This window comes from Alligator sinensis, unplaced genomic scaffold (genome assembly GCF_000455745.1).
Source record: "Alligator sinensis unplaced genomic scaffold, ASM45574v1 scaffold546_1, whole genome shotgun sequence".
Classification (NCBI taxonomy): Eukaryota; Metazoa; Chordata; order Crocodylia; family Alligatoridae; genus Alligator; species Alligator sinensis.
The window spans coordinates 127532-148621 of NW_005842061.1; the positions used below are offsets into that span (position 1 = coordinate 127532).

At 44.9% G+C, this 21090-nt stretch overlaps 1 pseudogene; it reads left to right on the forward strand.

Annotated features, from left to right (window-relative positions):
- The first annotated feature begins 1405 nt into the window (after nucleotides 1–1405).
- Nucleotides 1406–1593, forward strand: LOC112550230 (annotated as a pseudogene).
- Nucleotides 1594–21090: the final 19497 nt, after the last annotated feature.

A 21090-nucleotide genomic window follows, 5' to 3' on the forward strand; every position in this document is an offset into this window, starting at 1 on the left:
TTGTTATTTGATATTTGTGGTGTGTGACTCATCACGTAAATTACTTGGTAGTGGTTCTGTTCCCTGATTAGATTTCTGAAACTTTTGAAGCAGGGAATAATAAATAAAAATCATCAGCAGTGAATAACAAATAGCCTGCTTTGTGCCTGAAGTCCCTTGTTTGTATATGGAAGTGATGTCACCTTTCCCCCCGAATTTATATGAATATAACGTGCTGGCATAAGTGTTCACTAATAACTATAAAACAAAGGACAAGTAAGGCTAAAGCAAATATCAGATTGCAACATAAGTGAATGTTAGCAGGCAACCATTGAAAGATTTGTCTAACTTGAAGTTACGGTTTATTTGCAATTTCTTAAAAAAAAACTAAACAGAAAAAGAAAAAAACCGAAGCCAAACCTAAGTCTTTTTCTTGGTGAGCCTGCTCTGCCACCAATTAAATACATAATTACAAATATGGTCTTATTCTAGCAATGCCTCACCATACAGAAAACACATTTGAAGGGGAAAGGGTGGGGAGAGGAGGACAGGAAGGGGAGGTATTTAATTTTTTGTTTTATTTTATTACCAGCTGTACATAAGCTTTCAATACTAGAAAAACCAATGTTATTGATTATGTAGTGCAAGCAGCTTCAGTGTTTCAGGCATTTGGTCTTCTGCCTGCTGCCAACACATATCTTCATTATCAACACCTAGGTCATTTGTTCTCTTAGCATTGTCTTACATAGCACCAAAACCCCCAGCCATAATGACTAAAACCACACAAGCAAGAAGCAAGCTGTAGTTGGTAATATCTTTTACCAGACCAAATTTAATAGTTTGGAGTGATGTTATACAAGCTATAATCCATAAATGTCCTTCCTTATGACTGCAAAAGTACTGTATTTACTCAAATACAAGATGAGGTTCCACCACCTGCCACTGGCATGGGGAAAAAAGCCCTTTGTCTTATAATTGCATACAAGAAAATCTTACGAAATACATCGATCATTTGGATGTGCTCAGCAATGGAAACCAACTATGAAGTTGATTAAACGCAGCCAAGCATGAGTATAAACCATGTGGCCCATATTGGGCAAACATGTTGGTGGGAGCCTATCATAAGAATAGGTTAGTGCAGCCCAACTAAATAAAATATAGGGTAGTGCCCATTAAGTGCATTTTCCCTCACTGCCAACTCTTTTTAAACTCATGGTAAGCCACTACATTGCATACATTTTTACTTCATCTTCACTCACAGCTAAGCTGTGCCTTTCTTCCCTTTTGCAATGATTCCTGTTTCTTCACCAGCCTCAAATGCCTGGGAAACATCACAAAACAGGGCCCCAAATAGTTTACCAAAAATCCCTCTGTTACTCCCTCTCTCTTACCTGGCAGGGGAGATACCATTATCAACTAGGTGGTTTTCCTTACCTGGCAAGGGAAATACCCCTGGTCTCAGTCTTGAATGATTTGGTGTAGTTAGAGGGTGAAAGCCTGTCCCTTGTAGTGTGGGCAGGCTGACCCCTGTGAGAGTCTACACATGCCTCCAAATGCAAGGATCTCAGCTACACAATTTATGGTGAAGGGGGACTGCTTTTAGGCTTTCCCCCTAGCTTGCTTTTTCAGCCTTTTGGCTAGGGGCAAGCAAGACTAGGAGGCAACTGAACTCCCAGCCCTCTGGGTTTGGGGCTTGCATGTAGGATGGCTACCATGGATTTGGGAGTATTTGAAGACCCAGACTGAAGAGCCTGGCAGGTAGGATACTTGCTTATGGTGGTGCCACACAGACTTTAATGATTGAACACTGCTCAGTCAAGATCTGGAACTTAATTCAAAACTGATTTGGCCTTGTAAACTAAATTAAAATTAAATTAAATTAAATAATAATAAAATTAAATTTAAAAAAAACCTTAGTTTGTACTACATGTAAGTAGGTGCCAAAGTGCTGCTTAAAAGTGTGTTTATGGAATACCTGTGCTAAAACTTGCAGCAGTTTCAAGCAAAGTTAGCATGCATCAGTTCTGGATGAATTGTGTGTATGGGCACTATATGCAAATTGCTATAGCCATGCTTAATTTCAAGGTTATTGTTTTCAAATTTGCTCCTCGTTTCTATGTCCTCAAGGAAAGCAGGGTCTGACTGGAAGGAGAGGGGGAAGGGGCTGCCAGGGGAAAAAGTTGTGGGGAAGCAGAGAACAAAGAGGCTACCTGAGCCTGATTTATTTTCCCTGGTGTACTAGTAGGAAGGGGATAATTCAAAGCAAGCCTTCAATAATTAGATTCTATACCTGAAAAAATATAACAAATTTATATATTTTCCATATATAGAATCTAGTTATTGGGGTGGGGGGGGGTCGTCTTCTAATCAGGGTAGTTTTCTATTTGTGTAAATACGGAGGGTATAGCCACTAGTGATTCTTCAAACTTCTTTGGGCACATACCCCTTTATCTTCAAAATATTGCTGCTCATACCCCCTACACCCAGCACACCTGTGCACCTGCATTCCATAGAAGTGCTGACACCAGCATCAATGCACAACAACACCATCACCATGTTATTAAGAATGTGTACTTGGTCTGTGTAAAATAAGAGTCAACAATATGGACAGCAATTGCATGATGAAAGACAGTATGTCAGCATGAGCTTAGCAGTGAAATTGCTGAGTTGATGCTCTATGGATGTCCTTCCATAGTTTCATAGTTGGTAGGGTTGGAAGGGACCTGAGCAGATCATCTAGTCCAACCCCCTGCCATGGGCAGGAAAGGATGCTGGGGTCAAATTACCCCAGCTAGGTGGCTGTCTAGCCCCCTTTTGAAGACCCCCAGGGTAGGGGCAAGCACCACTTCCCTTGGAAGTTGGTTCCAGCTCCTAGCCACCCTGACAGTGAAGTAGTGCCTCCTGATAGGAATACTGCTTACAGAGAAACATCAAGTAAGATTCCCACAATGAGTGAAACTAGCCCATCGAAGAGTAGCTAGAATAAGTGACTGAGAATGAAGTAATTGTTTAATGATTCTTGGGGGGGGGGTCCCATAACTCAGTTCTAGTTCTAGTTCCAGTACTGAGCCAGATTTCTTGATTTGTGGGAATGGTTAGGAATACAAATAGCCCCTTTTAGTGTTTGAGCTTGAACTACAGCTATGGTTTGAAAACCCTTGAACTTAAAGATAGCTACTAAGAGGTAAAGTTGGTAACTTGTTATTAACTATAACAATCCTAGCACTAGATCTTCAAATTGAGAACCAGACTTCACATTTTTGGACCCATCTCAATTTTTGGCCAGTTCTATTCTGTGACGTTTTACCACAAGGAAAAGAAAAGTGTACAAAAGTTAGCTAAGCATTTGAAGAAGGATGTCTGGTGGTCATGTGGAACTTTGCAGTATTGAGAGAGCTGAAAATTTGGTTCCTTTGCAGAGGAGAAAGAGGTACAGTTTATGTAAAAGAGCCATATGATTGCTCAGAGCTCCAGTATGAAGCTGGAGATAGGCCTGTTGAGAGTCTCTGGGTTAAGGTCAGAGGGGAAAGTAACAAGGGTGATGTTGTGGTGGGGGTTTGCTATAGACCGCCAGACCAGGAGGAAGTGGTGGATGAGGCTTTTTCAAACAGCTAGCAGAAGTTTCCTAATGACAGGCCCTGGTTCGCATGGGGACTTCAGTCACCCTGACATCCATAGGTGACTCATACTGGCCCCCCCTGAGATTGGCTGCCGCCAGCTTCTGTGGGCGGTCATCACTCGCCACCTCCTCCTCCCGCTGCCAATGCCACTGCTGGCTTCTGCAGGTGGTCGCTGCTTAGCGCTGCCGGCTTCTGTGGGCAGTCGCCAATCACTGATTGCTGCTCGCAACCCCGCCTCTCCCTCCACTGCCAATGCCACCACCGCCTTCTGCAGCTGGTCGCTACTCACCACCCCGCCACTGCCAATGCTGCCACCCACAAATTGTGCTACCTTAGTCTTGGGAGGCACCAGTCATTCATACTGACATCTGTTGGGAGGGCAATACAGCAGTGTGCAGGCAATCCACGAAGTTTTTGGAGAGTGTTGGGGACAACATGCAGGCAAGCAGGGAGACTGGTGGATATGGTGTACCTTGATTTTAGCAAGGCTTTTGTTATGGTCTCCTACAACATTCCCAGGCAAGCTAAGGAAATGTGGGCTGGATGAAAGGACTGTAAGGTGGATAGAAACCTGGCTGAAGCATCAGACTCAGAGAGTAGTAATCAATGGCTTGATGTGTAGTTGGCAGCCTATATCAAGTGGAGTCCCCCAGGGGTCAGTCCTGTTTAGTTTTGTTCAATGTTGGTCCTGTGTCAGTTTTGTTCAATGTCTTCATCAACGACCTGGAAGATGGCATAGAGTGCACCTGCAGCAAGTTTGCAGATGACACCAAGCTGGGGGGAGCAGTAGATACACTGGATTCAGAGTGACCTAGACAAATTGAAGGATTGGGCCAAAAGGAATCTCATGAGGTGCAAAGTCCTGCACTTAGGACAGAACAGTTTCATGCACCAGTACAGGCTGGGGGCTGACTGGCTAGGCAGCAGCTCTGCAGAAAAGGTCCTGGGGATTACAGTGGACAATAAACTCAATGGGTGCATCCAGATGAGTGTGCACATGTCTCTTGCCCCATCTCAAACCCCTTTGAGACAAGGCAAGAGGCACATGCAGGAATGAAAAAATGTTCCCCGCGCTACAAACTTGTAGTGCAGGGAGAAAATTAGACCCCTGGATATCCAGGGGTCAAACACAAACCTGGGGGAAAAAAAGGGTCAGGGCACAGTCCCAGACCATGCCCTGAGGCAACTGGAGGCTCAGTCCTCCAGAGACACTCTGGCAAAGTGCCAGAGTGTCTCTATGATTGGCCCTTTCCCCAGTCCTGAAGCAAGTTGCAGGGCCCTTTCCCTGGTCCTGGTGCAAGCTGCAGGGACCCGGACCGGCTTTTGCCAGGTAAGCAGAGGGTTGCGGGGCTGGAGGAGAGGGGAAGGGACCTCAGGAGGCTGGAGGCTGCAGGGGAATGAGCAGGGGGCTGGAGACAGCCCGGGAGGCATTCCCCTGCTATCCCCTGCTCTCCTGAGGCTGGAGGCAGCAGGGGAATGTCTCTGTGGCTGTCTCCAGGCCCCTGCTCCTTCCCCTGCTTGTCTTCAGCCTCAGGAGAAGGAAGTGCTGTCCCTGGGCTCTAGTTCCCCCTGCCTGCAGATCTGGGAGGAGCCAGGCAGGGTTATTTTGCCCCAAGCGGCACATTTTGCTGCACAACAAAGTGCATGTCCGAGCATGTGTACTGAGGCAAAAAGCCTGGCTCAAATTTGCACCACTTCTATTTGAGCTGCTGCAAGCACACATGCTTGCATGTGTGGACATGCCCAATATGATCCAGCAGTGCGCCCTTGTTGCCAAGAAGGCTAATGGCATACTGAGCTGCATTGGTTGGAGTGTTACCACTAGGACAACAAAAATGGTGATGGGGCTGGGGGACATGACTTATGAGGAAAGACTGAGGGAACTGGGCTTATTTAGTCTAGAGAAGAGGAGACTGAGGGGGCTTAATAGCAGCTTTTAACTACCTGTAAGGGAGTTTGAAACAGGATGGTGCTAGACAGTTCTTAGTGGTGGCATATGAAAGAACAAGGAGCAATGGTCTCAAGTTGCAGCAGGGAAGTTTAGGTTAGATATTAGGAAGAATTTTCTCACTAGGAGGGTAGTAAAACACTGGAATAGGTTACCCACAGAAGTGGTGGAAGCTCAAACCTTAGAGGTTTTCAAGACCCAGCTAGACAAAGCATTGACTGGAATGATCGAGTTGGGGATGGTCCTGCTTTGAGCAGGGAGTTGGACTAGACGACTTCCTGAGGTCCCTTCCAACCCTAACTTTCTATGATTCTATGATTTTATAAATCATTCTATGTATACCACTCCATTTTTATATCTATAACCAGGAAAATTATTTTGGGGGGCAGTCAGTGAGTTCAGTGGTTAACAAGGAATGTTGCTAAAATTATTTCTGTACCTACAGATCTCTCTCTCTCCTCCCTGTAAGAGTATGCTTGTTGAGATCATTTTCTTGTCCTTCCATCCACTGATGAGAAGAACTTCAGAAAGTAAATCCAATAACTAAAGGTAGTGAGGGAAATGTTTAATTGTCCAGACTCTGCTGCAGCCTGATAAGCTCCTATTGATTTTCTGTAGACAAGTCTCCTAAGTATATGTGTGTGTGCGTGTGTATTTGGGTGTATGGCTCTCTCACTCTTTCTTTATTTTTAATCTTCCATTGAGTGGTGAGAGCCTGACATTTCCTTTACAAAATGGCCACTTAAAGAAGAATTTCTTCTCCTGCCTGTTCCTTTCTCTGGACAGTGGTATTTCATCCTGTCCAAAACGATTCTATCCAAAATGAACAACATATCCCACCATCCAGATTTCTTTGCACAACCACAATATTGTCCATTCACCCATCTCTGTATCTGAAAAAAGTAAGCTTGTTGGGGGGAGGGCCGGAATCTGCAGTGGTATGAGTCAATAGAAGTCTGTGTTCTGAAGTCAGGCTTTTGCCACCCTCACCTAATAAGGCACAGAAGTCTATAGGGACCTGACAGTTTCAAACCCAAATCTTTTAATGTTTCCACATTTGCAAGATACAACTATTACAGTGCCCAGTATGAACATTAAGTAATAAATCAGACTGAACAGAATTCAGTCTTATGTGCCTACCATATCTGTGCTCAATCCTTAATAATGATGCTTATATCAGAGCCAGATAGAGACTATGTTATCTGTTTTAAGTCAAAAGAAATAAAAAATACTTTATTATTTTCATAATTTAGAATGCATACCCAGTAACTCTTCTTCCTCCAATACCACCCTTTGGCTAATGGAAACAAGACAAAAATGGTTACTTTAGCAGGACAAAAATGATTTTTTGAACCAGGGTTCAAGTACATTCGTTCTTGAAGAGATGTTTGGCTCCTATGAATGCCAACAAAATAATTGAGGAGGGCGAATGCACTTAGGCAGAGAACAGAAAGCAGCCAAACAGGCTTAATATTTGGATTCTGATTCAGCTGAAGTAGACTTTTACTATCTTGGGCAGTAAAAGTATAAGATATTTGCATCAGATTTCAGACACAAATGAAGCAGGATCAGAAGAAAACCTATTCCAAATGTACATGTGACTGAGCATCAAGGAAGTTGTGGTAGGTTTGGATTCATAATTGTGATACTCTTCCATTACCTCTGAGGTTTAAAGGGGTATGGATTCCAAATTTTGACACTAGCTCATTTTTAGGTATATCAGTAAATAAAAAAATAGATTAACTGATATGTGTAGAATGAGAACCAAACTGACTCAAACTGACTGTACGTCAGAGATTCACAAAAAAGCTCAGTTAACTTTTTTATTTCTGGTATTTTTCTTCATTTTCATCCAGGTTCTGGGTTAGACCAGAAACAGAAATGGCAAAATACAAGATGAAAGGGCATTCTCATGAGATTTTCAGGCCATTTCTGAGACAGAAGAGTTCTGGATAATTCAGATGAGCATTCAGATTCTGGGTGCTTATCTGTCCTGAACCTTCAAATCCCATGAGGTTTGCCCATCACAAGTAATAATAAAATTGGTCTGTCCTCAGTTGGAGAAATGTCTAGAACAGCCAAAAAGGGGAGACAGGCAATTTTAAAAGAAAAAATTCTACCTCCCTGGAGATGTAATAGGCTTAGCAGTCCTGCTTGACACATGTCGGATAAAATAAAAAAATAAAAAATAAATAACAATGTTTATAAGAAGATTAGCTTGAACATGGTGAAATTTCTCTAGGGAACCTCTGTGGCTGAAGCTCAAAACGACAGCTCCCTGGGCCTTATCACAGTAATGAATTTCCACCAATTTGGGCCATTAAAAATTCTCCCCCTATCCCTCAAGCAGCTTTGATTTGGGAGGCTGAAGACCCATCTGCTGAGGCCACTCCAATTTTCACCATGTGTAACCATGTCTGCCATTCCCCCTTCCTCTGCTGGATGGAGGATAGCGTTGGGAGTTAACTCAGTGGAAGTAATACAATGTGACTATCTAATTTGTGACTGAGACCCCTCCAGGAAAAAGACTCTGTGAAGCAGATTATCCTCAGGTTTATTACTACATTGTTTAGAAACAAAGCCTGTAAATGTATTTATGTAAACATTCATCCATACATGTAGCTATGATCATGTCATATGCATATACATGTCTATATATTCACATACCCACATTAGCTATAGAGACACAAGGAGAGCTGTACTATGCTTTTTGTTTTACAGCTTTTTATATGCTTGTGGAGAAGGCATTTATTCCTTTAACATCACATGCCAGTTCCCTACGCAAAGCTCAGAGAAATAGGTGTTGAGCAGAAAGTGTGTAGTGAGGATGACAGGCTGGATTCCCCTCTCACATCTCAGGCCCACCAGCACAGGGGCCTCATCCTGCAAGGTCCAAATCAACCTTAACACCCATTTGGTTTCAGGATGTTTTGTCAGTAAAGTTACAGAGTTGATGCAACTTTGAGGTTTGCTGGGATCGCAAAATTGCTCTGTGTGACCTGCCCCTCTCATCCACATAATGAAAACACACCAGCTCCTCACCATTTTGTATTTTCCTGCCCTATGGGAGGTGAGTAGCAAGACAGCAGGGAGTTTGCTGCACATCGGATCTGATCAAAAACCCATGGAAGTCAATGCAATGGTCTTTGGCAGTGTGCACACTGATAAAAATGTTTCACTCTAAGTCCCATACTCAGCAGGTAGAAACACAGCGGCAAGGACTGAAGTCAAGTGGGGAGGGGGGTCAGGAGCAAGTGAAAGAAAAAATGGAGAGAGGAGTTTTATAGGTATGTTTAAAACTAAACAACATACCCCTAAAATGCCTGTTATCAGAGACGAATGATCTGGACCTTTCATGGTAATATATCTGTCCATCTTACAAATAGATGACTGAATGATGATACTGTAATTCTGTCAAGGAGTTCTGGAGATCTGAATATCTCCCTACTGATTTATGATACCACCAGAACCCTTTTGATGGAATTACCAGAGGCTTGCTGCAGATATTAACAGCACTATCTGGTGATAGGATGCTCCACTTCCCAGGTTTATCTGAAATGTATATCAGGATTCTTTGTCCAGTTAGCAGGCTGCTTTCAGAAGATGCTGAAATAGGTTCCCAAAGCATTTTGCATTATTTGCCTCTCTCATTCCTTCTATATTTGGTCTCCTTTCTCTGTCTCTTTCTCTCTCTTTCTCTCTCTATTCCTGTCACCCTCTTTGAAGCTTCTTAGTCTTTTCAGCTTACACCACTTGTAGCACTGGCCATGTCTAGGGACTTGTATGCAAGATTAGTTGAGCCACTTCCATCCAGATACCTATCCTTACTTATACCAAGTGTTCAGTTTTGAAGGTCAACTGTTTAAGTATCAGCTGATCGAGAGTGAAAATATGTGCTAACAACTCGTTTCATATGAATTATGAATGTTTTAAAATGTTTTTAATTTTAAAAACTTTTAAGAGTAGAAAACTGGTTATTTCCCTCTCCAAACTCTTAAAAAAAAACAATTGACAAACTTCAACCAATCATGAAATTTTTCAACATGAATTTGTAGAAAGCTTATAATGGCTTATAAAGGAAAAACAAAGATTTGTAATGGAGATTACTTTTCAGCCTTTAACAGGAGAAACTAGGTATTTGCTATAATGTTTTCAATGTTTATATGTTTCAGTCATATAAGAAGCTACACTTCAGTATTGTAAAGGGTTTGCACCTGGAAAACTGCATAGTAACTATCTAATTCCATTGCTGTTTCTGCAAATGCAGAATTCATTTTAATTTTCTTAACCAGTTATACCCGTGATTCCTAATGCAACAGTAGACAGCCTGTTCTTTTGATTTCAAAGACACAAACTTGCCACTGTGACAAATGACAATGTTATAACAAGGTCCAGATTTTCAGAAATAGCCAGTGATTTCAAGGTTCTTCCCTTTTGAGTGTCTACCTTGAAATAACTTCAAAGGGCCTAATTTCCAAGTACAGATCCTATCTACTTTCTAACCCCTTTGAGATATCTCAGGTTTAGTATCTAAAATCATTAGCTCTTTTTAAAAAATGTGACTCTAGCCTTGTTCACACTAATACACCAAATGGATCTGAATTCAAAGTTCAGTGCTTTCATTTGCATATGAAGAACTTGTTTTAAGTGACTGCTCAAAAACTGACAAAAATATTTGTCTAGTGGCTACAGTCTAATAAAAGTAGTGATGAGCTGTACACATAGTGGGGATATTTAGGAGCACTCTTAAATAGGATGTTGCCTGTTAAAAGCAGTCTCTTGTACTGATTTTGTTGTGCATGATAAAAGCAATAACAGGGGGACTAAGCCAGGGACACACACACATTATTTAGTATTTATTTATCCAGCATATAAAATGTGCCCCTCTATTGTTCTGATCTTAAACTGTGCATCCTGGTAAAGCTAGAGAACAAGCATCTGATTATTTAATTGTTTTACAGCAACACAAGAAGGCCTTGAAAATTTACAAACACAGAAAGCAATAATCCCTAGCTCAGAGAATTTACAGATAAAATTACCGTCATATTAGCACAGGTCACAAGTGTCTGTCTAAACAAGGGTGTGCTGAATAGTAACTTCTGGGGGCTGGCTGTATTTGTACCATATTTATCTAGTCCAGTAAAAAAAAGGTGTTACTATCTGAAAAATAGCTGGTAGCCTGCTTAAAGGACTTAGTGAGCTCTCCTCTAGCATCCTAAAATTCACCATCAGCACTGGCTGCAGTTGGCACGCTTGCCCCTTCCTGTAAGGAAGGTTGTCAGAATTAAAAGTGGTTAAATGGGCCTGAAGACTGAACCAACCTTCCCTTTGCACATTTGGGTTAGGGGCAGAAGTTACACATAAACCAGTTTAAGTGATCAGAAACTGGTTTAAACCTGTAACAGAACAGAAATTCACTGCACATAAACCTCTTTCAAAATGGCCAAAACTGGTTTAAGATAAACCTGGTTGAATGTAGTATCAGACTTAACTGACTGGGTTCAAACTGGTTTACAGAACTTCTGTCCCAGACCCCTTCCTGATTTAAGTTAATTCACAGTCCCCCAGCATCCCAGCATGCTTTACAGCCCTGGGCTGAGCTGGGCTTGCTGTCCGCTTCAGTGCAGCAGGGTTGGCCCAACCTATCTCCTCCCTAGCTAGAGCACTATCACTGCTCCAGCTGACTGAGAAGGGGGTGGAGGTGGAGGTGGGGGTGGGGGTGGGAAACCCTGGTCTGGAGCATCCCCTCACTGCTTGAGCAGCAGGAGCAGGGGTTGTGTGGCCAGACACCGGTAGCCTGAGGGGAAGGGGAAGTTTAATACCCCCTCCCTCCATCTCCCACCGGCATGGGACCTCAGCTGGGGTCTGCCTGGCTTTCCCCCCCCACTCATTGCTTGAGCAGCGAGACTGGGGTCATGGCCAGACTTCAGCCCCAGGCCTGAGGGGATGGAGGGAAAGGGAGGGGAATGGAATCACAGAGAGGTGGGGCGGGCGGGGCCCTCCACAGGTCCTCTAGTGTCTAGTCCAGCCCCTGCCTGAACCCTGGACAGACCCTCCTGTACAAGGCTTGCTCACAGCGCCCACAACCAAGGACACCCACCAGAGGCCTTGCCTGGGGCTGCTGGGCTGAGCTGGGCCAGCCTGTGGGCACTGCTGAGGCCTCCAAGGGGCCAGGCTGGGCCAGACCTGGCTGGGCTGCAGGGGAAGAGCCCTTCCCAGCTGGCTGCAGCTTGGGCTGGGGCTGCAGGAGTGATGAGCCTGGTTTGCTACCAGTTCCCCAAGCCCAGGCCGGGCCAGGCTGTCATAGAGTCACTGAGGCATGCAGGACTCTCCCACTCCTCCTCCTCCCCTGCTGCAGAAACCGGTTTGACTTAAAACAGTTTGCTTGGTGCTGCCATGGGGCTCAGGGCTGGAGAAGCACAGCAGTGGGCCCCACTGTGGGGAAGGGCAGGAAAACTGGCCACAGGAAGCCCTTGGTGGATTTTTTCCCCAGCAGTACAGAGCCCCCCAGCAGGTGTTCTTGGTTGTGGGCGCTGTGAGCAAACCTTGTCTGGGAGGGTCTGGCCAGGGCCACTAGAGGACCTTTGGAGGTCTCTGCCAGCCCTGCTTCTCTGTGATTCCCCCCTTCCTCCCCCCCTTTCCCTCTTCCCCCCAGGGCCAGGGCCAGGGCCAGTGTCACTGTTCACCCTTCCATGCCAGCCGAAGGCCAGGGTCTGCCCCCCCAGAAGCCTGACAAGGACTGCTTCCCCCCTCTCCATCCAGGCACACCCCAGTTGGGGTTCCTGCAGCCCAGGGTGGGGGTTTAAACCCCTCCCCAATCATACTCAGATCTGCCAGGGCCTGGCCATGGCCTCCAACTCAGCTTCCCTCCAGCCTTCTAGCTACTGCAGAAGGGAAGGGAGGGCTGCTCTAGTGCCCCCGGCTTCTAGCCTGAGCCACTGCAGGCATGTGGCTGCATTTCCAAAATCAAAAGTGAATGTCTATTCACTTACTTGCCAGTTCAATTTACACAGGTTAGACTAAACTGCAAAGAATGAATCAATTCAGACTCAGGCTTTTTGAATGTCTGTACTTAGCCACAGAGACGAGCAAATGCAAGCAACTCCTCTGTTTCCCTTCCTTCCATTGCCCCGATCTCTCCAAACAACAGACCAAGTCACCTGTTGGTATATATTGCCAGAGCTCATTTGAACTCAAGCGACTTGCAGCAGTTTTCTCCAGGACAGTTTCTCGAGCTGCCCACCTAGTAGTAGGTGTAAAAAAGCCTCACCTCAGTGTCATTGAAAGCTACATTCATGTGACTTGTAATGTGCACATTGCTCAGGCTCATCCAAAGAAGTATGTTTTGTGAGGGAAGTGACCCCCTCCCTCCCATGTTTCATTAATAATCAAACTTGGCACTTAAGAAGCATTTCAGAGTGCCAGTGAAATGACTAAGTAGTATTAACCCCATTTCGCACATAAGAAATCCGAGAAAGATGAAAAGATGATGAAGGCCACAGAGGGCTTCAGTATCAGTCAGGATTATCACATGAGTGCTTGCTGTTCTGTGTGCTCAGGCCACTAGAGCATGCCCTACTTTGCAGGAAAAGATTCACATGGGGGAAAGGTAAGAAATGGGAATCTAGGGAAAGCAAAAGAAAGTGGTGAAGAGATTCTGTCTCACACATCTTCAGCTGCAATAAAATTTCCCAAGCTCCAGTAGTTTACATCCTTTTTGCCTGTTTCAGTTTTGTCTGCTTCTCATGAATTATGAGCTGCCTTTCCCTTGTCATCTTGTTACTCTGCCATGGTGAGAATCTTATTTATTTGGAAGGGGAGGGGTTGTTACAGTAGATGGATTGTGTGTGTCTGGTTTAAATACAACATGCATAAAAAAATATTTTTTTCAAGCTCCGCCATTGGTTTTTGCATTAAACTCCTTATTTTTCATTCCAATTGAATGGTTTATTTTTATTTCTTTACAAAAATAAGCATTAAAAGTTACAAGATGAATAACCTGGACACAGATCCTTAAAGCTGGCAGGAGAGGCTGCAAAGAATGTTGCAATTGAGACGAGGTTGGAGGAATAAGTCAGTAATACAAGTATAACTTAAAGGAGGGAGGGTCATTCATCCCCATTATGATGAAGTGCACAATCATTAATAATCATTTTAACAGGAGCTGGCTTGAGCCAAGAGGTCTGCACTACATTTTTAGGAGTGATTTTTTATTTAATAAAAATGCTTTGCATACCAATACAAAGGTATGCTACGCAGACTTTCTTTACTCAGTATTTATTAGTGCTTCACCTCTCTTGAAATGGAAACATTTATTCAGCCACCACGCTAAAAGGCATATGTATTCTGTGTTTCCTTTGTTATAGCATGCACAACTACAGTAACCTTTAAAAAATGGTACAACTTGTTTATGCCTATTTTTCTACCCTATAAATAATCCAGAGGGGTCTGTGTGGGGAGTTGCCAAGGGCGATTGTCTACATGACCCGTTGCTTGAGAAATACTAGAAATCCTTTCCCTCACAAAGCATAACCTCCTTCTGGCAGGGCACAACCCCCAGAAGAGACCCCATATAAGGGTAGGTCATCTCAAGATTTTGCTTGCCTCTAAGGAAATCTGTTTATGTCTGATCATGAGAGTGTTATCTTGTTCACAGATCATAGATGGTTAATTTTTAACTGTTAGGAGTTTGTGAAGCTCTTTTTTTAGAAAAGAGACAGTGTGACTGTTGCTAAAGTGAGTTAACGCAGATCACATTGGCAACAAGGCTATATCTGGAGTTTGTATACACATCTGTTCTCACTAGGAAGTCTTTTCATACACATGGATCTCTTGTAACAATGATGGAATTAAAATTCACAATCCTAGTCATAGCTGAATATTTTTAAACTGCCTTTCTGTTAGTTCTTATATAACAGATAATCAATTTCTTTGAACAGAATGAATGAGTAAAAATCTGCTGGCCTGTTATGAAGCAGCAGAGAAACTGTTTTGTTTCCCTATCTAAGAGAAAAATTAAACTAATTATTAACCAGGATCTACTAATCCAGTTTAAAGAACAAAGTAGTAAACAAAAAGAATCTATGTGTAGCCTGGGTACACCCAGGGCTATGCCCTGTCTGCTAATGGCAAGGATGATGGTCAGGCAAGAGTTCTGAGAGAGGGGCCTGCCACCTGGAAGCATCCCCTCTGCTCTCTACAGAGCCAGGCTGAGACAAAGCGCTCAACTATATACAAATGTATTGCTACAATAAATAAATATGAATAAGAAACAGCAAATATTTACAGTTAAATTAGTATGTGACACCTTATACAATAACCTGCAATCCACATATTGGACTACTTAGAGGGACTGCAAAAACATGAACCAGATTATTCACAGCATATGCAATAATTAACCCCCTTGCACAGAATAAGCATTAACACTCTGGAACAGGTAAGTCAAGGCATCAACACAATAAACACATATGAACATCAACTTAGATAAACCAAGGTAGGTTGAGGTAGCAATACCACAGATGTATGCAGGCCACAATACAGGTAAGTTCTGATAATAGATAATAAACACATATAGGCAATTGTGCTGGCGAGACACCACCACAGGCTCCCGAGGGGGAGAGGGCAAACCCCGTGGGCCCCATACCCCGAGAACAGGCCTCCGGCGGAGCCAACTTACCTCCCGCAGGGCAGCCAGAGCAGGACCCGCGCCCGCAGCCACAGCCACACAAACCAGCATTACGCCGGCTATTTAATCAGCTGTTTCTGGCGTGGGAAACAGCTGAGCCAATCCCAGCAGCCGTACCAGCCACTGCGGGGAAGTTTAAAAGCCCTGCCGGATCTGGGGCGGGGAGAGAGCCGGAGAGAGAGAGAGAGCAGACTGGCAGCTCATTAGGTGGGCTCCAGCATGGGGAGGAAGCAACCCAGCCTGAGTGGCTCTCGCAGGCAGCACTGGGGAAAGCTTTAAGCCTCCTGTGGGAGCCAAAGCAGGGGCACCTCCACAGCCCCCAGAAGAGGCTGAGACCAAGGAGGCAGGGGAGCTCCCTGCTTACAGCAGGAGAGAAGAGGCAGGCGACGTCCCTTGAGGGGGGTGGGATAAGGGAGGCAGCCCTGCAGCCCCTTCCTACTCAGAGGAATATTTTCTTTGAAATAAAACAATCCCTGAGAGGGGAGAAAGAGCAACGGGAACCCGGTAGACAGGCCCTCGGCCATCCTACAGGGCCAGAGATCATCATCAACACGTCACCAACCAGTTGGCGAGTGGACGGGGTGTAGGGGAGGCAGAGCCCTGTGGAACATCGCGTCTGATGATCGTAAGTACCGCCATCCATTGGGAGGGCCCACACGGGAAAGTTCTCCACTGAAGACCCCTCTTATAGTAAGTTTAACATCAAAGTCATGGCAGGCGAGTTGAGGGGAGGGGCCACACCCTGACAGGCCGGGCGGCCAGAAGGGCGCAAGACGTCACAGCAATGAAGACAAATAAACCCATATAAACTCCATTAAGGAGTACCCATAACTATATTAGCCTCTGCAGTATAAAACAACAACGACAAAATATGGGGTTGCACTCAGCACCCCACAGGGTGTTCCCTGGAGCCCCTCCCCTTTAGGGCCCCAGGATGTGGACAGGCCCCCTCCAACAATGGAGGAGAGTGGAAGCTGCAGACCCTCCCCGCCCAAGCCCACCTCCCCTGCGGGACCCGCTCTCCCAGCAACTCCCGCTCCCGCTCTGAAGCCAAAGACCTTTGAATGACAAACCATGCTTACCAGATATCCAGATTCTATCCTATATTAGTATTTCTTGAGCATTGGCCATGGTTATACTTGATCATTTGACTTCCTGTATCTCTGCTGTCTTTCACCTTAACAGTCATGCATCCAAACAGACTCACAGCTACATTTGGGAAAGTCTCCTATGACAAGCCTTTTTGTAGTATGGCTATGTTGTCCTCACATGGAGTTATTACTATCTCTGATCCCAGGTCAAAACATATCATATGTAGCAGACTTACTTTTTGAGCTCTGGATGAGTCCTGGGCTCAAGATTCTGCAATTCCAATTGGTGCAGGCCATCTGCCAATCAAAAGCAAGCCAGAGTAAGCAAGGCCATGCCCTTTCCCTGGAAGGAACAAGTATTTCACCGGAAGAGTTGGGAGCATAGCTGTGGGGCTCCAGGCTAAGAATGCCAGGGTTAAAAAAGTGAATTCAGTCATCTTGGGCTTTTTAGCTTCTAAGCTATTCAGTCCAGAGCATACATATTAAACAGGAAAGAAATTGTTTCAGCTGGGAGCACAGAGGTAGCCATAGCTGACTCCAAAATTATTATACAGATAACAAGTGTGATTTCTCCATAATAGAAGAAAACCTAATGTTGATGCACATTCTTTTAGACCCATTAATTCCTTTTAATACTGCTGCAGTGTAGACTCAGCTCTAGACCCTGGCAGGGATACACTGAGTTGCTCCTGAATGACTCTTATTCCTTCCTGTCTAAGAGTATGCAGAAGGCAATATTGAAGGTTGCTGTCCTCCCCCAAGGTTTCTGTCATGTCCTTTATTTTGTCTCCCCTCCTATTCAGTAAGTATTTGATACTCTTGGGAGACTCTTGTGCAATTTGAGCTGAGTTGGCTTCAGCCTGTAGAGAAGTTACCCTGCACATCTGTGATTCATCAGACTTGGCTGGTACAATCTTTGAATGGGATTAGGGCCTGAATGAAGGCAAACTGGCTGAGAAACCACCTGGACAAGCAATAGCTAGAAGAGTTGGTAGCAATCTGATTAGAACCTTTGACTGAGGGAGTAAGTCCACCAGTTGTGTGTAACCTAAGGATTTTATTACATCCTTCTTTGCTTTTGGAGACCTAAATAATAGGGGAGGCTGGGGAATGCATTTTGTTATCTACACCTGATTAAGAAGTCTCAGTCATTTCAGCTCCCTGCAGTAATATATGCCTTTGTCACCTGCCCACATGAGTTTACTGCAGCACTTTATACTGTGCCATACCTGGAGACTGCAACTAATGTACTTTGTAGTGGTTCTGGAAGTACTCCCTGACTTGCAACTAATTTCAGTTCATGTGGAGCTCATCAGAAATTCTTGTTTCTATAAAACCCTGAATGGTGTAGGCCTTCAGTGCCTCACTGACTGCCTTATTCTTTGCATGATATGAAGTTAGCTGCGTGATATGATGTTAGCTGAACCACTCCAGATACGAGGCCTTGGGTCCAATTAGGACATGTAGACCGGAAGTAGGGCATTTAATGAAGGGCCTTCCACACTAGAATTGGCTTCCCACATTGACCCATCAGTGTCAGAGTGCCTGACTTTGATCCTCAGCCCATGCAGAATGCTCGACTTTTCCCTTGCCCTATGACTTTCTTTAGCAGAAGTAGCAGCGGCAGCAGTCTTGACATTCTGGTATTGTTTGTTCAGCCTGTCTAGCAAATACCTGCAATTATTATAAATTATTATGAATGTGGTAGAATAATTCATATAATCTGCTCACTAAGCGAAAGGTTGCTACCAAACACTGAAAAAAACCTCCCGGAGTGGAATATATTGTATTCCCAGTGAGACATTTTTTTTTGTACTCTATGACTAATTATAAGTGTCTCAAACCTCTTATTTTAAATGAAGTGGTTTGTTTCTGGTTTTGAAGCAATGGTTTTCAACATAACCATCTAGGCCAAGGTTTTCAAAGGTGACTAGTAATTATGGATACATCAGATTTGGGCACATAACTGAAAATATTTTAGAGTAGTGGGCATTCAGAAAGTGCTGAGCATCTACCAGCAGAACATCAGGACCATTTTAAAGTGCCTCAAATTGGGCATTGAGGAGCATAATATCCCTATATCATTTGTAGACAACACATTAAAGTGGATTAAATGCCCTTTTGCACTGCTTTAATAGTGTTCCTGTTTGCATGAGTTTGCAAATTCGGTGGTGAATTGTGCGTTAATTCCAGCCACTGTAGCAAATTTGGTGGCATAATGCGCCTTAAATGAGTATGAGGTGCAGCAAATGACTTTGGGGTGCAGCAAACTAAAACACCTCCAAGGAGTTTTAGTTTGCTACCTTAAAACCGCAAAGGAAATCCAGGACCATGCAACTCAGGAGCTGTGTAGGCAGCCCCAGCAGGCAGCCTGGCAGCAGCCCAGGAAGGCCAGCTGCAGTGAAGGAAAAAAAAAAGCAGCAAGCTTGATCTTTTTTTTTTTCCTCTTCTCTGGAGCCTGCCTGCCTGCTTGAGCTGCACGGGGGCCCAGTGCTTCCCTCTGCAGCTGCGGTGCCCCCTGGGGCCACCCAGGCCAGGTGCCTGTGGGCGGATGCTGCCTGTGGTGGGGCCGCCACTGCAGTAGAGGGAAGCACCAGTGTCCCCCTCCTCAGCTCAGGGACTGCTCGGGCCACCGGCAACTCGTTCACTGCTCCTCAGTGCTGGAGAGGCAGGTAATGCTCAGTACACAACATGTGGGTTTGCTTCACCTTAAATTGAAGTGGTGTTTTTAAAAAACCACTGCTTCAGTTTAAACACCCATGTCATCTACAAATCCCCCTGGACACTCTGGCTGCTTGCAGATATTAAAAAACAAACAAACAAAAAAAACCATGCTTTGCTGGACGAAGCAGTGCATTACTTCAACCTGGCCTTGCTGCATCTGTAAAGATCAGATGCTTCAGAGGGGCCTTTTGGTGCTTTTAGCTAAACTTCATTCAATCAGCTATTAGATCAAAGTGCAGAAAAAGTCCCACTTAGATGATCTTTAAAGACTTTGGGCAAGCCGGGTTGAAGTAATGCGCTGCCTCTTCTGGGCATGTGTGGGGCTCAGCATGGGAATGTGCCGAGTTTAAAATAAAGCGCTGTTTTGGGGGGTGGGGGGGTTTACATGTGCAAGCACCCTTTTTGACAGGTTTGGCCCTTAGATACTCTTGCTTAATAACATGTGGGACATGCTGAACTACACAAGGATTTGTCTCCACGGCTAGGGACAAAAATTACTCATAAACTGCTATAAGTGTGTAGCCCAGGTGCACCCGGGGTGTGTGCCCTGTCCTCCAGTGAAAGTGGTGGTGTTCAGGCAGGGTGCTGAGGAAGGGGTCAGCTACTAGATTGGCTTTCTCCCCATGTATAGAGCTAGGCCAAAACCAAATACTTAACTATGTACAATTTATTACAAGAATAAATACAGACGCTTAATATAAAACATAGAATATTTACAAGGCTCAACACACAATACTATATATAATATTCCACAATTCGCATATAATACCAAATATGAACCAAATAACTTACAACCTATACAACATAATTAACATATAGGGATAGTAATTTAACAATAATATTTCTTTAAACCATCACAAATAACAATGCCAATATACACATTGAGACATTAAAACACATAAACCATATAAACCCCCTTAAAAAATACCCCTCGCTATATGGCCCTTAACATGCCAATCTCAAAATACGGAGTGAACTCAGCACCTCCCTGAGGGGTTTCCCTGAAGCCCCTCCCCTTTAGGGCCCTGGGATATGGACACACCCCTCCTTCAATGGAGGGTGGAGGCAGCAGACCCTCCAGCCCCCCCTGGGGGGCCCACTTCCCCAGCACCTCACGTTTCGTCTCTGGAGAAGTCAAGGCTCATCCCCTGGTGGCCAATCCCTCAAGAGCCTCTCCCCAATGGTGCCTTCGGCTCTCCTCGATTGCCCAGCAGCCTGCACTGGGCACCCAGGGCTCTTCCTCTCTCATGGGAGCCAAGCCCTTGCAGGCTCCAACTCCCTGGTCTCACACCGGGGGTTCTCCCCTTTCCCAGGCCCTGCTCTGGGCACTGGGGCTCTTTTAGTTAAAAGTGGAGCCACACTGCAGGGCTCCGGTCACTTGGCCTAGGGCCGAGGCTAACATGAGCAGCCATGAGTTGCCTCCAAGGTGGTTCACCATGTGCCAACCTGCACACCATGTGGGGCCCGATCAGGCCTGTGTGAATAGGCAGCTATTCGATTCAGCTTTGGATCCGGCTGATTCGGATGCCAGCGATCCAATTTGGAGCTCCAGATCAGTTTCCCACTTCAATTCGGCCGAATCGTCCCCGAATCTTTGGAGCTCCTTCGGAGATCCAGCCATAGGGTATAATGGGGAATCAATAAAATATCTATAACTTTGTTGTTTTTTGTCTGATTTGGATGAAACTTGCAGGGGTGGTAGTCTCTGCTGAGAGAATAAAGCCTGCCATGTTTCAAGGAGATAGGTGCAGGGGGTTGGGGGAAAATGCACCCCAAATTCTTGAAAGCAAAACTCATGCACGTGTATATGTTACACCACAGTGGGGTGAAAATTGTAGGGGTGGTCACCCCTGCTGAGGCCACAAAGTCTGCCAAGTTTCAAGGAGATAGGTGCAGGGGGCCCTGCACCTCTGGCTGCTAACAGGCAAAACTCATGACATAGATGACGCTGTGTGTGTTAAGGTGCAGCGGGGTGAAAACTGCAGGCCTGCTAGCCCCTGTGGAGGCCACAAAGCCTGCCAGCTGTCAAGGGGATCGGTGAAC